The following is a 15,936-nucleotide window of genomic DNA, read 5'->3' as shown; positions in this document are numbered from 1 at the left end:
GCCTGTTTTGGGGAATCAGTGGTGCCCAGGAGAAGGACATGAGTGTGATATGTGTGTTGAAGATGGACAGGTGAGAGACAGCTGGGTCTCTCACCTAGACCTCCAAGAGCAGGTCCATGAATGAATTAGGGTATTTCCTAATTAATCTGAATTAATCATTTCCTAATTAATCTGAATCTCCTTACCATTTCCATACTGCATTACTCTAATTTACCTTTTTTGAGGGGATATGTTAAAATACAGTTTAATTACAAATGAAGCACTATTTAAAAACCTATAGAAAATACACTGATTTAATAGATGACAAGTAACTGTCTACATAATTGTTGCCCATGAGAGTTTTGTTAGATAATACCTAAATAGGCTCATACCATATGTGATTTTGGCAACAATCTGTTTGGGTACCCTGCTAAGGCCCCAAAGTAAACCTAAAAAGACTTGACCACACGCTTGATCAAAGCATACCTGAGGCTTAATGCAAAAGAGAAGTTAGGCCCCTATGATCAGAGTGTGTGCTGCAGGTTACATTACTGTCCAAACACATTCATTCATCGTCTATCTGGCGATTACACAGATCTGCCATCCAGGAGTAACAACCTTTACTCTTTTTCTTCTAGCAAGGACCTACATTCAGAGAACAGGCATGGGGAGACACAGCTGATAGCTGACAGAACTCAATATTCACAGTTTAAATATGGAAATGACTATGGTGAGAACAGGCAAATCATGCATGGGCTTGCCATGTTGAGACACAGAAGAGGTTTTCATCTCCATTCTAGAAAGACTTCCTGAGGATAAAATTTCAAGGGCAGCTTAAGGTTAAATTTTGAATGCAATGCTTTGGTTAGATTATTGATAACAAGCTTTAAAGAAGGTGCTACTGAGGATTATGAGAACGTTGCTAAAGTGGCTGCTACTGTGGACTGGAATCTGACGGGTGCATGTGCAAATGTGTAAATATGCCTTTAGCCATTCAAAGCACCATTCCCAGCTTGTCTTCATCACCAAGAACCAGCCTAGAGCACGGTTTTTTTTTTTTTTTTTTTTTTTTTGAGACAGAGTCTCACTCTGTTGTCCAGGCTACAGTGCAGTGGTGCAATCTCTTGGCTCACTGCAAACTCCGCCTCCCTGGTTCAAGCGACTCTCCTGCCTCAGCCTCCTGAGTAGCTGAGACTACAGGCAAATGCCCCTGCACCTGGCTAATTTTTGTATTTTTTTGTAGAGATGGGGTTTCGCCATGTTTGCCATGAACTCCTGACCTCAAGTGACCCACCTGCCTAGGCCTTCCAAAGATTACAGGCATGACCCACCACACCTGGCCCAAAGTTCTTTAAAAAAAAAAAAAAAAACAAACATAAAAAAAACCCTCTTTATATGTTTATTATTGTTAAGCAATCATCATCACTGCAAAGAAAAAAATCAAAAGAAGGGGCTCCCACAGAGTTTCAAGTATTGTCTTTCCTGCAACACTGGTCATAAAACCAACAAGAAAGGGGAGCAATTAAACCCAGAAATCCTAGGGTGAGTCAGAATTGCAGTGATTTAAAGGAATTGCCACATCTGAAACATCCTCTATGGGGACAAGGTGAATAAAACCTCCCTTTCAGAAAGCACGATGACTTACTCATGCACGTGAGGACCCTGTGGTAAACCACAATTTTCTGAGCCCACTAAATAATGCCTGCTCCCCTACTGTCCCAGAAGACCCAGCTGTCTCTCATCTATACCTCACCACACACATACCACACTCACATCCTTCTCCTGGGCACCACTAGTGCCCCAAAATAGGCAATGTTAGCAAAAGCCAAAGGCAAACTCATGTTAATCAACCAAACCTCCTAAAAAGCAAAGCTGCAGGCTTTGGTAGTCCTGATTGACCAAGCAGGAGGCAGCAAAAAGGACACTGGTAGGTTTGCCAGATACATCACAGAAAGCAATTAAGTTTATGGCAGGGTAAAAACAGCTCCAAAGCCCTCTGAAACAAAAGACGCTTCCTGCCTGTGGTCTGTTCTGGGCCATTCTGTCATAATGGCAGGCTGAGCTATTCAGCTGCAACAGCCAACAGTAAAACACTGTTTGGAGAGAGAAGCATCCCAATCTCTACTGCAGAGACCTGCCTGTCAGGTTTTCATTTCTATGCTAGGGGATAAACTGTCCCAGCTGGTTTGAATAAGAAAAGAGGAAAGTGAGCATCCACAAGAGAAAAAAAAAATTACTTGATGCAGGAGAGGATTGTAAACTCTTCAAGATTAGTTGAAGGAAAAGATTTTGAAGGTAACAGAGTTTCCAGTGGTATGGGGAAAATATCCCTAGGATGTCGTGGTCGACAAGCAAGAAAGCTGTCCTTCTGAGGAGTTTTCAGTGTGGGAAGGTGAGCGATGATGGGAGGGGCGGGGCAGTCTGCAGCCTGGGTCTCCCTAGTCCCCAATCTGTGATCTCTCCTCTCTGGTGGGGCCATGCATGTCCAGATTGCCCATTTTCCCCGTCAGATTCTAGCTGGAGTTCACATTAGGGTGAACATGCAAGTCCTCCCGAGTGCAAAGTTGTAGCAAACACTCTTGGTAGCAATGGAACAGACATTGATGCCAACCTGAGCCCACATAAGACGATGAGGGTGTCAGAAGGAGGCCAGTTGTAGAGTCAAGAGACAAGGATGGGATTTAAGGGAGATAAGATACTAGACAGCCAGAGTGACTTCCCTTAAGTCTTAGATTGGCAGTCTGTCTCTCACTCCAGAGCTAAATGGAGAGTGAGATATGGCCATCCTGGAGACGCAAGTCTAGTTCTGGCTCCTAAATGTGTTCTATGCCCCTCAAACAGAAAGGGTCCCTAATTTATAGATGAGAAAACTGAGGCACAGAGAGGTTAAGTAACTTCTCATTGTAACTCATATTGGTACTATGAGCCACTTTATTCATGGCTGCAAGGATGACCTCAAAACTGTCGGCAAAATTTCATTTTTCTTAGATAAACCACCTGTTCTACCTGGACACTGGACTGAATTTAGTTCAACAAACCGTAGATTAAAAAGGCTATTAACCCACCCTTTCCTTGGGATGGTCCTTAAACAAAAAGCTAAATAAACACAACATTCTTTTCTTTGGGGCTAAGTCTTTCGGATTACTTGAAGCCAAAAAATAAGAGGCTATCGGAAAGGTTATAGAGGACGTTATTAAATATCCTCATTCTTCAAATGCCTGTCAACCAAAGAGAAGAATAAGAACCCTCTACCCCCACCCCATCCCCAGGAAATACCGTTGGGCTCAGGAGAATTACTCTGTGTTCCATGGGATAATGAGTGTCTTTATTACATCTAATTAGGGTCTCCTATAATGTGACATAACCATTTTTGGTCACTTGGGTGTACCCAGAAAGGCCTAGCAACCATCTCTAAATAGCCAATCCCCCTGTCTCTAGAAAAACCACACAGTCCAAGAGAGAACTCTGCTAAGAGTCAGGAAGATATAATTTCCATTAACTCAAGAAGCATTAGGTTAACATGCAGACTCTGAAGCCTGACCTCCTGGGGTGGAATCCCAGGTCTATCACTTAGCTGTATGACTTTGAGGGAAGTCACTTAACGTCTCTGTGCCTCAGTTTCCTCACCTATAAGTTAGGGATAAAAATCATACCTATTCATAAGATTTTGTAATGACCAAATGAGTTATGATATGTAAAGAACTTCAAATAGTGCTGGGTATATAGTAAAAACAATATTAGTGCCTGCTTGTGTTGTTATTAACTTTATTATATTCTTAGGTACATTACTGAAGACCTCCACTTTCCAGACTTCTCTCAGATGGGCTGACAAGACCATCCCTATTCCAGGATTTTTAAAAGACAAAATAAAATAATTTTAAAATAAAGTAATTTCAGATTGCTTTTATAACAAAGTTAAGAGCCTGCAATAAATTTAAAATGGCCATGAATTCTTTGCAGCTACTCCAAGTTAGAGGTGGAGTCTATTTCCAATCCCCTCCCCTTGAATCTGGGCTGGCCCTGTAGCTTTCTTTGACCAACAGAATGTGGCAGAAGAGAGGCTATGTAATTTCTGAGTTTAACTTACAGTTTTTGCTCTTGTCCTCTTGCCAGAAAGTCTGTCATGTGAAGGAGGCTGAGCTAGCCTATTGGAGGGGGAGACGATGGGCAGAAATGAGTCATCCCAACTGAGATCCCCTAGATCACCTAGCTCCCAGGTACCAGCTGAGCAGAGGGGTATGAGTGACCCCAGGTGAAACTAACAGAAGAACCACCCAGCTGAGCCCAAATGGAAATGTTAGTAAAAGTGCCCAAATTGCTGACCCACAGAATCATGAGCAAATTAAACAGTTGTTGTTTTAAGCCACTATGTTTGAGGTGGTTTGTTATGCAATAAATAACTGATGCAGAGCCCTCACTGATACAAATAAGGCTTTATTATCAATAGCATTTCAAACACACACACATAAAACCAGGCCACTTGGTTATTTGCCAGCAGGTTTACCAACCATCACATGGTGCTTCCAAGCTCTTATCTCACTGACCTAGGGCCAGTGAGGCAGCACATTCACTTGGAAAAAGCGAAGACCAATTAGTGATCAAATTTGGGAAGATGGAGGCAAGCTTTCAGCACCAAGGTAGGGTGCCAAGTTAGATCCTTGTAGAGGGATATTGTGGGAATACAGGATTTTGTTTGTTCCTTTTAGTCTGCAATAGAATACAAAGCCAGAAATGCCTGAATTTGGCTTCCTTAGAAGCAGTGTTATTCCTGGGTCTTGAATATTGCACAACAGTGTGGGTAGATACCTTCATGGCATGAGTCAGAAAATTCAAGGTCAGCATCACTAAGGGAGAATCAGGGGAGCCAGTCAGAACCAATTGTGTCATTTCCATGGTCCAGATATGTGGCTCCAAGAATGCAGGAAGCCCTGAATGCCTTCATTTTATTCTGCTGGTCAAAGCAAGTGAAGGACTTCAGGATATGCCACTCCAAAACAGGCTGTATTAGTATGATTATTTTGAGCTGAAGGCATTCGAAAAACAGCAAATGCAGAGAGAGGCTTTCTCTGAGCTCCCCTTATCTGCCTAAAGACAGACAGACACTCTAAAAGAAACTAGGTTATCATCAATTCCCTCTACAGAAGTTTCATCAACCAGGGGAGATTAACTCTTATCACGGGTCAGGAGACTAGAACACACAACCCACCCAGACAAACTCTGTCACAAACTACCGTATCTCCCATCTATTCTTCTGAGGGCCCATTCATCTTCCCAAAAAATCATTTACTCTTTCCTTAGTTGCCTACATCCCTCCTCCCCTCTCTCCTGCAAAGAGAATATATGAGCTCCTAAATCTGACTGTATCTTTGGATATTGACTTTTTTTTTCCTATGATGCACTCATGCATATAATAAATTTGCATACCTTTTCTCCTGGTAATCTGCCTGTTGTCAGTTTATTTCATAGACCCAGTTGTCGACCCCACAGGTTAGAGTGAAAGTCTTCCCTTCCCAACACAAGAGAATGATTACATTCTAAGCTTTGATTTTACTGTGACCTAAGCAAAAGGTTACTTCACTCCAGGGCACAGGGGTAAAAACAGCAAGTTCCATAAATCAATGTTCCCTCTCCTGTAACATGAGGGAAGAACTGACACCCAAGTTTATAGGGAAATTACTCTGAAATATGTGATGAGAGGCTTTGGAAGCTTAAGTCTCCATTTGTTATAAACAAAGCTACCACACTGAAATGAAAACAATCTTACTCAATTATTTGATAAGCTGGACAGCCATGGTGCTAAAGGTTCTTACACAAGCCCGGTAGCCTTTGTCTGTGCATTACTTGTTTATTCATCTGTTTGTTGATTTCTTACCTTGTGCTATTTTGTGGGTATGTCAGCACAGAGGAAAAAGTTTGTTGAGGGTGCAGAAGTGAGAATGGTAAGAATTATATAAAAGTAAGACACCTCTCCTTCCAAGAGCTTACAGGTCTGATCATCTTGAAAAACAAAATTCCCTGCTTACAGCATCTCAGAGTAACTCCACTCAGCCCAACCAAAATTGCTGCATCTATTGAAACTACTCAGGTTATGAATCAAGAGAGTTCAGAAAACTCCTGACTGTGTGGAATCACAGAGCTGATGAGATGTTCACAGATGAAGATGCCATAAAATAAAGTAACTTACCCAAGAACTTGCAGCTAGCTTTGGCACAGAGCTGAATCTGGGCTCCAAGCAAGCAGGACTCCTGCCCCACCCCACAGAGACCCCTCTCAAGATGCAAGGTATTTACAATGTGAGGGGATACAGGCACCCCACAATTCCAACCCAGTTGCCCAGAAAACAGAAATTAGCTATCATATACGGTGAGCAGAAGCTCCACACTTATCATGTAGGAGCAAGTCAAGGATATAACTTCTTGTGGTGTAGACTTAAGGCTCTCTAACCACACACATTTAATAGAGTACTCAGCAGCCATTAAAATAGGCAAAAGCACAAGAAACGACTTGTGTTACATTTAAAGTTCAAAACTTAAGTACATAGATACTATGTGAAGAAAGTCAATACAAAGGGGAAAACAACAGCAAAATGCACTAAAGTGTTCATGACTACAAGTGGCACCTTTTAAAATTGAGTGATTTTTACTCTTAATTCTTTCTGCTGTTCTCCATGGGCCAAATATGCTTTAACGATCTTGAACTACTAAAATGCTCTTGAATTTGTTGGCTACCTTCATGCAGAAGAGATAGCTAGAGTGTCAATAGTAGGTGGTGGTTGGGGCAAAAGGGAATGTGACCAGGGGCGAGTGTGGACATTGAGTAAAGCTCAGTCGTAAATACTCCGTGTTGGTTGGCCCCATTCGGTGCTGTTTAATTGGTTACATCCCAGTTCTGCCACTTTTTGGGTTGATTGTCTAACTTTAGGCAACTTACTAATCTCTTAGGTAAGCCTCAGTTTCATCAACTGTAAAAGGTGGATATTAATAGACCCTTCCTTACAGGAATGCTGTGCAGATTGAGTGACCGAATGTGTACAAAATGCTTAGGGTGTTGCCTGGTAGACAGTAAGAATGAATAAATGTTACCTGTAGTGATGGTGGTGATAGAGATGGTTAATAATAGAGTTACATCTTATCACCACAGTGGTGATGATGATGATGATGATCCTGACACTGTTTAACACTGTAACTAACAATGAATTACGTTTCCTTGCTTTGGAAAATGACCCAATGTTCCCATATGTCTTATGACTAGACCGTCATTCCTCTGATCTTCATGTCCTTTGGGTTTCTTACTAGCAGATTCTCAAGTGGAAGTTACAGCTCACATACCACCCAATATGCCCTGGGGAAAAGAGTGATGATAATATACAAATTCCTGCTTGTTGCCTTGGACCTTATTAGCGTCATAAAATGTTATCCATTTAGAAAGGCATCTTAGTAGATGTTTTACAGAATGCTGCTTTGTACTTGAAACATATAATTATAATTAACAAACACGGGGGCTAACAATTCAATCTGCTCTTTAGGCAAGAAACAGGAACATAAACATGGCCCTGGCCAGATCAGCACATAATCTTAAATGATTTCCTTTGCATGTTTCCTCCTTCTCTTCCAGCCATCAGATGCAAAGTGGGAGGCCTGTTTGACAGGCAGAAGGCCTCTTGGCTTGTAGTTGATAGTCTTGATAGCCAAGAAGACCACTGAGACAACCAGGCCCAGTCCCCAAAGCCTCACACAGGCATTCCTTGGCATTTGCCACCTGCCCTCAGAAAAACCAGACCTCTGATTTGATGTCTTCACCTAAAACAATGGAGTCAGGCCTGACACACTAACCTGGTCAGCCTGTGCAATAAGCACCACATCTAAAACCAAAAGGCAAAATGCATCAAGTAAAAAGCAATCATCAATTAAACACATAACTTTCAATGTGCCCAAGTCCATCTATCCTGTCTCTCTTCTTTGTTGGGGTAACATTCTTGTCCTGTTTTAGATCAGTAAATATTTTCTAAGGCTTAACATGTAAAGGTCCTATAACTACAAATGCTCAATAATTAGTGCACATGTGTTCTAAGTGTATTTAGCAATGCATTTCATTTAATGCAGACACTTTTGAACACTGCTCCACATCCCCAACACACCCCCTATCCACCACTGAGAAGACTACTCTGAGGAAGTTCTCTTTCAATTGACCAAATTAGCTTCTGTGGTAAGCAGAGAAGTCTTTGGTCTACTAACCATTCGCTGAGCATGGGGACTCCCCTTTTTGGTTCACCAGAATTGTAACTTAAGCTCAAGCCAGGCTTCCAAACCGCAGGATCACAGTGAGCAGTGAGGGCTTAGGATGGGAAACCGGGCAACCTGCCGAGGAGATGGGAAAAAGACACGATCCCAGGACTTTCGGGAGTCCATTCCCAACAACCTAACCAGAGCTCCCAAATGAAAAGCCGGGGGCTGCCGTAACAGCTGCCATTCTTACCTTAAGAAAGAGAACGTGGTTGTCAGGCTCCTCTCTGGAACAGTGAAAAGGTTTGCACTCACAGTAATCAGCCTACCAGAGATTAAAAAAAGATAAGGTAAGAGCCACTGCTGACGATGAGTAACGTTCTTGAACAACTGGAATGTTTTCTAACAAAAGGCAGGTTTCTGGATGTTTGCAGACGTTTCAGAATAGAACAGCAATACAGTCAATTGAACAATATCAAATGCATGAAATCCCTGGAATCAAGTCAAGGTGGGGCCGTTAACATTACAGAGAGTGTGAGCTAGTGTTTTATTAACACACACCTGGGCCCCATCTAATTAAGAATGGTAATAATTGGTGAAATCATACACCTCATCACATCCCTCCACAAAAATGGCTGTTTACCAAAGAGCTGGCAGAACTCTCTATAACACCGGCATATATCAGGGTATTTGGCAGGCCGTGGCATTCACACATTCAACATATCCACAATGAAGACTCTGTGCCATTTAACCTGGTTTGGAAGACAGTCCTACCAGCTGATGAAATAATGACAACATGAGTCTTGAACCCAGATGAGGAGGTGGGAGGGAACTGGAATGTTTCCATACATGCATTCAAATGAGCAAATATAAAAGACAAAACTTATGCCCAATTTTTTCTATTATATATTTATACCTTTTTTTGTAAGAGATGGGATCTCACTCTGGCCCAGGCTAGAATACAATGGTATGATCACAGCTCACCGTAGCCTCAAATTCCTGGGCTCAAGCGATCCTCCCACCTTAGCCTCTTGAGTAGTTGGGACTTCAGGCATGTACCACCACACCTGGCTACTGTGATAGTTAATTTTATGCATCAACTTGGCAAGGCTATGGTGCCCCTCTGTTTGGTCAGACATCAGTCCATGCTGCCAAGAAGGTATTTTTTAGATGTGATTAGCATTTAAATCAGTAGATCTTGAATAAAGCAGATTATCTTTCATAATGTGAGTGGGCATCACTTGATCAGTTGAGGCTTCAAAAGACTGAGGAATCCCAAGAAGAAATTTTGCCTCCAGCCTCTCTTTGGACTCAAGATTGCAACAGTAACTCTTCCTTGGATCTCCAACCTGGTAGCCTGCCGTATGAATCTCAGACTTGCCAAGCCCCAGAATTGTATGAGAAAATTCCTTAAAATAAATCTCCTTGCCCCTACTCTCTCTCTTTCTACACACACATGCACACACACCCTCTCTTGGTCAGGGTTCTCTGAAGAACCCTAATTAGTGCTAGTATGCCATCTAATTTCAAAAAAGAATGAGTTCATTTGCAAAACATATATACTATGTAGAGAAGACAACATAAAAAGAGGCTATAAGAACACGAGAAAAAGTCCACAGAAATGTATGTTGTAAGGTGCTAAATTATTACTAGATGTGGTTCATAAATTAGGCTCTGAGCATGCTAGTAGCCAAAGCAAAGAAGAAAATAGACACACTATGGTCACATTGAACAAAATATAAAATACCATACACATACTCCTCAAGAGTGTTAGCTTCGTGTCATTGAGAAACGTCTTCCAAGGTGTCCCTGCCTCAGGCAAATTATTAAAGGATCCTTTATCATCCACATTTGGGGAGGAAGAGGAGAGTAATTAATTAACAATGTCTCTAAGTATACACATTAGGGGGTCTCCTATAATGTCTTCTTACTGCATCCCACAACATGAAATATGACACCAAAGTACAACTCACTAAAGTGATCTGGCAAGGAAAAAAAACACATACAAATCTGATTATCTGGCTTGATCCAGGGATAAAAGTTAGAATTTCTGAAAATACTAATGAACTCCATATCCTTTGAGATATTTTCCATAAATGTTACTATTTCTTCCAATAAAAAGTTGGGTAGGAATTGGTCTGTAACTGTCTGAGACTACAGTCCTGGCAACAGCCTGAAGTAGCAGTTTTCTCGGCCGGGCGCGGTGGCTCAAGCCTGTAATCCCAGCACTTTGGGAGGCCGAGACGGGCGGATCACAAGGTCAGGAGATCGAGACCATCCTGGCTAACCCGGTGAAACCCCGTCTCTAGTAAAAAATACAAAAACATAGCCGGGTGAGGTGGTGAGCGTCTGTAGTCCCAGCTACTCGGGAGGCTGAGGCAGGAGAATGGCGTAAACCCGGGAGGCGGAGCTTGCAGTGAGCTGAGATCCGGCCACTGCACTCCAGCCTGGGTGACAGAGCAAGACTCCGCCTCAAAAAAAAAAAAAAAAGAAGTTTTCTCTATTGCTGATTCGTGGCAAATCCATAGAAAAACTGCCCTCGGGCAGGTTTTTAAGCTCAAGTAATATATGTCTAAGGAATGCAAAGTCTGAAATACGCTTTCTACATTGGAATCAATGTTTTAAAACTTTTTATTATGGTAAAACAAGCATAATAAAAAGTTTATCATTTCAGCCATTTTTAAAGTGTCTAATTCAGTGGCATTCAGTACATTCACAATGTTGTATAACCATCACCATTATCCATTCCTATAACTTTTTCATCATCTCAAACAGAAACTTTGTACCCATTAAACACTAATTCCCCATTTCCTCTACCCCCAGCCCCTGGTGACCTCTATTCTACCTTCTGTCTCTTCTAGTTTGTCTATTTTAGGTACATCATATAAATGGAATCACATAATATTTGTCCTTTCTTGTGTCTGGCTTATTTTACTTAACACATTGTTTTCAACTTTCATCCATCTGGTAGTATGTATCAGAATATCATTCCTTTTCAGGGCTGCATAATATTCCATTGTAAGTATATACCACATTTTGTTTACCCTGGAATCAATTTTTATATAGTTAATTCACCAAGTAACTATAGAGTACTTACAATATGAAAAGCCTTTTTAAAATATCAACTATATTCTTAAGAACTGCATATAAGAGGTAGAAGAGCTACTCCACAAGAAACCAGTTAATCATACAAATCCTAGTTTCAGAATCAGTAGTAGCAGCAAGAAAACAAAAGTCTGTTAAATAGTTTTTCTTCCCTAAGGGTTTGGTAAATCTCCCCACCCCAATCTTAATTCATGTTCTTCATATTTAAAGCTGAAGCGAAACTACAATACCCCCTGCTATGCCTAACTCTTCATACCATGTGCCTAAAGCTTAGAATGTGTCATTTCTGACCCCCTACCCAGTGTTAATGAGCTTCTGTCAAAAAGCTGATGTCAAGAAGTCAGATACTGCAGTAACCTGAAGCATTGGTTTCTATCCCTGCAGGTAAAATATCATCCAAAAGTTTTTCACTTCTAGGGTATATAAATAAGGTAACCAGCCTTCTATGTGCAAACATGGGTCCTCAGAAGAACACAGCTCTCAGCAAGAGAATCTAATAGTTGAAAGAAAAGAAGAGAGGCTCTACTGCTGGTCTTCACTTTCAACGTGTATAGAAGAGCAGATGGCATGAAGCAGGCATGTCAATGCACACCTGAGTTCACAAAACTGGCACAGTGTGAGTCATCAAAAGATGTCCAGAGGAATTCGACAAAAAACAACCATTTTTGCACACTGGCAAGGGAATTGCAAGCAAAATCAATAGCCATAAAGGATTCAGGCCACTTTGTTCAGCATAAACTTCTCAGCTGGGAGGATCTGCTGTCATCCCAGATTGTTAGCACTTGGCTGAGTTGAAGTTCATTCACTACTTTTGTGTTCAGGTAGTTGGGAACATGCCATTTAAACAACAAAAGCTGTCACAGAAAATTATAGAGAATTAAGTCTGGAATTCCTCCTGTGTGTTTTTAAAGACTGACTTCTAGAGCAACAGGTTTTTTTTTTTTTTTTTTTTTTTTTAAAGACAAAATAAATACTGTTAAGATTGTTCTTTTTAGTATATAAGCAAGCAGTCCTTTGCCTCTAAAACAGGAGACATTCCCACAGGCTGCAGAAGCTGGACCCCAACAGGCTGAAACTAGGATGCTAACACAAAGGATCTCAAGTTAGCCTAATCAGGAGCCCCCGAATGAAAAAGGCACTCAGCTCTCTGTCCCAAGTAATTACTTACCCCATCTCAGGACATCAGTAATATGTATTCTGGATAGACAAGACGCACAATTTGAGCGCTAAACTTTTAACTGTGAATACCATTCCTACCCTCCAAGTGTAATTAGGTTAATTCAGGCCTTTTTGATGTACAACCACACCCCTACTCTTCCCAAAAAAGTCCCATTGGCCTGAATCCAATTATCAAAGGTAAGAACCCCAATAAGGCAATCAACGTTTATCAGTTATGAAATTGAACTTGAACTTGTAGAATGACAATTCCCTTCTGTTGTGGGCTGAATTACGTACCCCGACCTTACCACACCAGATTAATATGTTGAGGTCCTAATCCCCAATACCTCAGAATGTGACTGTATTTGGAGAGTTTTAAGAGGTAATTAATTTAAAATGAGGTCATATGGGTGGGCGCTAATCTAATCCAATAGGTGTCCAATAGAAATAGGGACACAGACATACTGATGGAAGAAAATATGAAGACACAGGGATAAGACCAGCCACAGGCTATGGAGACAGGCCTCAGAAAGACCCAACCGTGCTGACCTGACACCTTGATTTTGAACTTTCAGCTTCCAGAAGTATGAGAAAATAAATTTCTCTTATTTAAGCCACATCATCTGTGGTGCTTTGTTGTGGAAGCCTGAGCTAATACACCTTCCTTTCTCTCTCCCCTCCGATTGCCAGGATTCCCAGGGAAAAGTCTGGAAAGGTCACAGGGACACTCTATGTCCTACTCAAGGACCTCACTGTCATTCATTCCCTTATCCCCAAGCAGGGTAATCTCTAAATCCAAAGAAAGTGACAGACAGGTACACCTCATAAACATCGTGAAGATCCTGACTCTGAAACAGGAGACCACTGCCTTCCCCGTGCCCTCTGATCTCCATAGCATGGGACTGTTCCACACCCTTCTCAAATGCTCTGGGCTGACTAGAGGTTCCACTGCAAAACAGTATCTTTGGGATGCTGTTTTCAAAAATCATATCCTCACTTCTCTTACCTTGACACCCAGGGCTGGCTCAGATGCCTTAACCAATCATAGTTTCCTCTCTTTCTGAAAAGAAAAGGAAGAGTAGGGGCAAAAATCCTTGCACATTACAGAAGCAAGTCCAGAGTAAGACATTATCAGCAACAAAAAGACTCCCAGTTGCCTCAAGGCTTGATTCATAAGTAATCACTTTTTCCTTCACTGGAAGAGTTCACACAGGAGAAGTGATTGATGTCCTTTGTCAGTGCTAGGAGCCATGAACACCATAGTTAATTTCTACAGCCTCCACAGACAATGTTTGACCTATAGCATAGGTGGGCATTAGGTCCGACTCCCAATCCTATGGCTCAAAGGAGATTGCAGTGTATTCAGAGGGGGAATAAAATAAAATGGACTGCTGGGAGGCAAGTCACAAGTGACAGTGGTAGAATGAGGGACCACTTAACCTGTCCTCATGTCCTAGATCCATTACACTCCCTGGTCTTGCTCCGCAGCCTCTGGACAAAGCCAAAACAAGCTGAGCGCAGTTTTACCCAGAAGTATCCACAAATGAATACAAAATTTCCTTTGGTATTAGAAGTAATGCCCTCCAGCACTCCCTGGGGCAGCAAACAAGGCCCTTGGATCTCTCCAGGCTGCAGTGATGGGCTGGGAGTTCTCATCCAGGGCACATTGCAGCCGCAGGGCAATACTGACACTTGCACCTGCCAAGTTGCAGCAGTGGAAGGAAAAGGAGAGGGCCTGATGCAATTAGCCAGGTGAATAGAGAACTTGTCAAACCATTTAGATAAGACAGTCCATGAATGCATTCAGTTCCCATGACCAGAGGGTGATTGTGCTTCTGCCGGCTGCTGATTCTGCAGGCTGCAGAGCATTTTCCTAGTAAGGAAGTGAGAAGCAAAAGGATGATTTCTCAGCCTGCAAGTTCCAGGGCTCTTGTGGTAATTCAGCATGCATCACGCCTCAAACCAAGAGGTAATTTTACTTTAAGGGATCAGGAAACATACCCTTGACACTGAGTGACTTTGTAACAGAATCTCAAACTCGATGGTAGATTTTTTTAAAAATCAAGTATCCAATTAATAAAAAAGAAACAAAGCTTCCATATGCAGTTCAATATTCCTTACTTCCCTTACCAATTGGTTATGTATTAGCTTTGCTAAATGATTTTGTTTCAGTTGTTGGATTGTGAGTATTTGGGAAATCCATATGGAATCGTATTATCTTGTATCTCTTTCAGTACCTAGCATATAGCATTGGACACAAAATAGAAACTCAATAAATGCTCTATTACTGATTGCTTCTTGCTTTTGAAATAGTTTTTCCTGTAGGGAAGCAAATCTACTGTACCTGCCTCATTTTTGAATAACATCACTCCGCCACTCTCCCCACCCCACCCCATCCACATCACCAAATGTTGCTAACATCAGCAACAGGATCTTCTCAATGAATATCTATCTTTTCAGTGGATCACATAAAATAACAAAGTTCAGGATGGAGCTGGTTGGTAAATTCTTGTGCTCGATGTTTAAATCTGAACATAATCTGAATTAGTTTCCTAGGTCTGCTATAACAAATTACAAAAAAAAAAAAAAAAAAAAGTGGCTTAAAACAACAGAAATCGATTCTTACATTTCTGAAGGGCCAGAAGGCCATAGTCAAAGGTGCTAGCAGGGTTGGTTCATTCTGGAGGCTCGGAGGAAGATGTGTTCCAGGCCTCTCTCCTCCTAGTTTCTGGTAGTTCTAACAATTGTTGCCATGCTTTGGCTACATAACTCCAATCTCTGCCTTTTCTTCACATGCCCTTCCCCTTGGGTCTGTGTGTCCCCTCATTTCTCTTAAAAGGACACCAGTCATTGGACCTAGGGTCCATACTCAATCCAGGATGAGCTCATCCTGAGATTCTTAATCACATCTGCAAACACACCAGAGGTTGGGACTTGGATTTTTTTTTTTTTTTTTTTTTTTGCCGGGGGAGGGGGGAGGCGCGGGGAGAGGAGATACAAATCCATTATAATATTCAAAACAAGAAGACATCATCTTTACCACAAAACTCCATCTTCTTCCCCATTCTCTTCATATTATTAGAATCATCATCCTCCTAGTCAGGAGCCAGGCTGAATTCTTGAGTCATCTTCAAGGGCTCTCACCTTGTTGCTCCCCAATGCCAATAAATTCCATAATCCACAGTAATGAAGGACAACTGAATCAGCTGTGCCCTGCAAAAGTGATCATGCCTGTCCTCTCTTTTCCATGCCTGCCATCACAATCACCCTGGCCCCAGCTGGGATCACCTGTCTTAGACCAGGTCAAGACTTTTTTTTTTTTTCTTTTTGTCACAGAATCTCGCTCTGTCGCCAGGTTGGAGTGCAGTGGCACAATCTCGGCTCACTGCAATCTCTGCCTCCCAGGTTCAAGCAGTTCCCCTGCCTCAGCCTCCCAAGTAGCTGGGACTACATGAACGCACCATCACACCTG

General features: G+C 41.8%; 1 protein-coding gene across 7 annotated transcripts in view; it reads right to left on the bottom strand.

Annotated features, from left to right (window-relative positions):
* LYPD6B (LY6/PLAUR domain containing 6B) overlaps positions 1-15,936 on the bottom strand; it is a 189,047-nt gene that overhangs the window by 47,052 nt on the left and 126,059 nt on the right. For 5 of the 7 annotated variants that reach the window (XM_015110077.3, XM_028830684.2, XM_015110076.3 and 2 more), the window contains one exon: positions 8,455-8,526. The exons of 1 other annotated variant lie outside the window; for it this stretch is intronic. The gene's annotated coding sequence lies outside the window, so the exon portion shown is untranslated. Of the gene's footprint in view, positions 1-8,454; positions 8,527-13,470; positions 13,520-15,936 lie in introns of those variants that run through there. One more of the 7 variants, XM_077956549.1, reaches the window with a different exon arrangement.

The sequence above is a fragment of the Macaca mulatta genome, chromosome 12 (assembly GCF_049350105.2).
Source record: "Macaca mulatta isolate MMU2019108-1 chromosome 12, T2T-MMU8v2.0, whole genome shotgun sequence".
NCBI classification, from domain to species: Eukaryota; Metazoa; Chordata; class Mammalia; order Primates; family Cercopithecidae; genus Macaca; species Macaca mulatta.
This window is presented reverse-complemented; position numbering and strand designations above follow the sequence as displayed.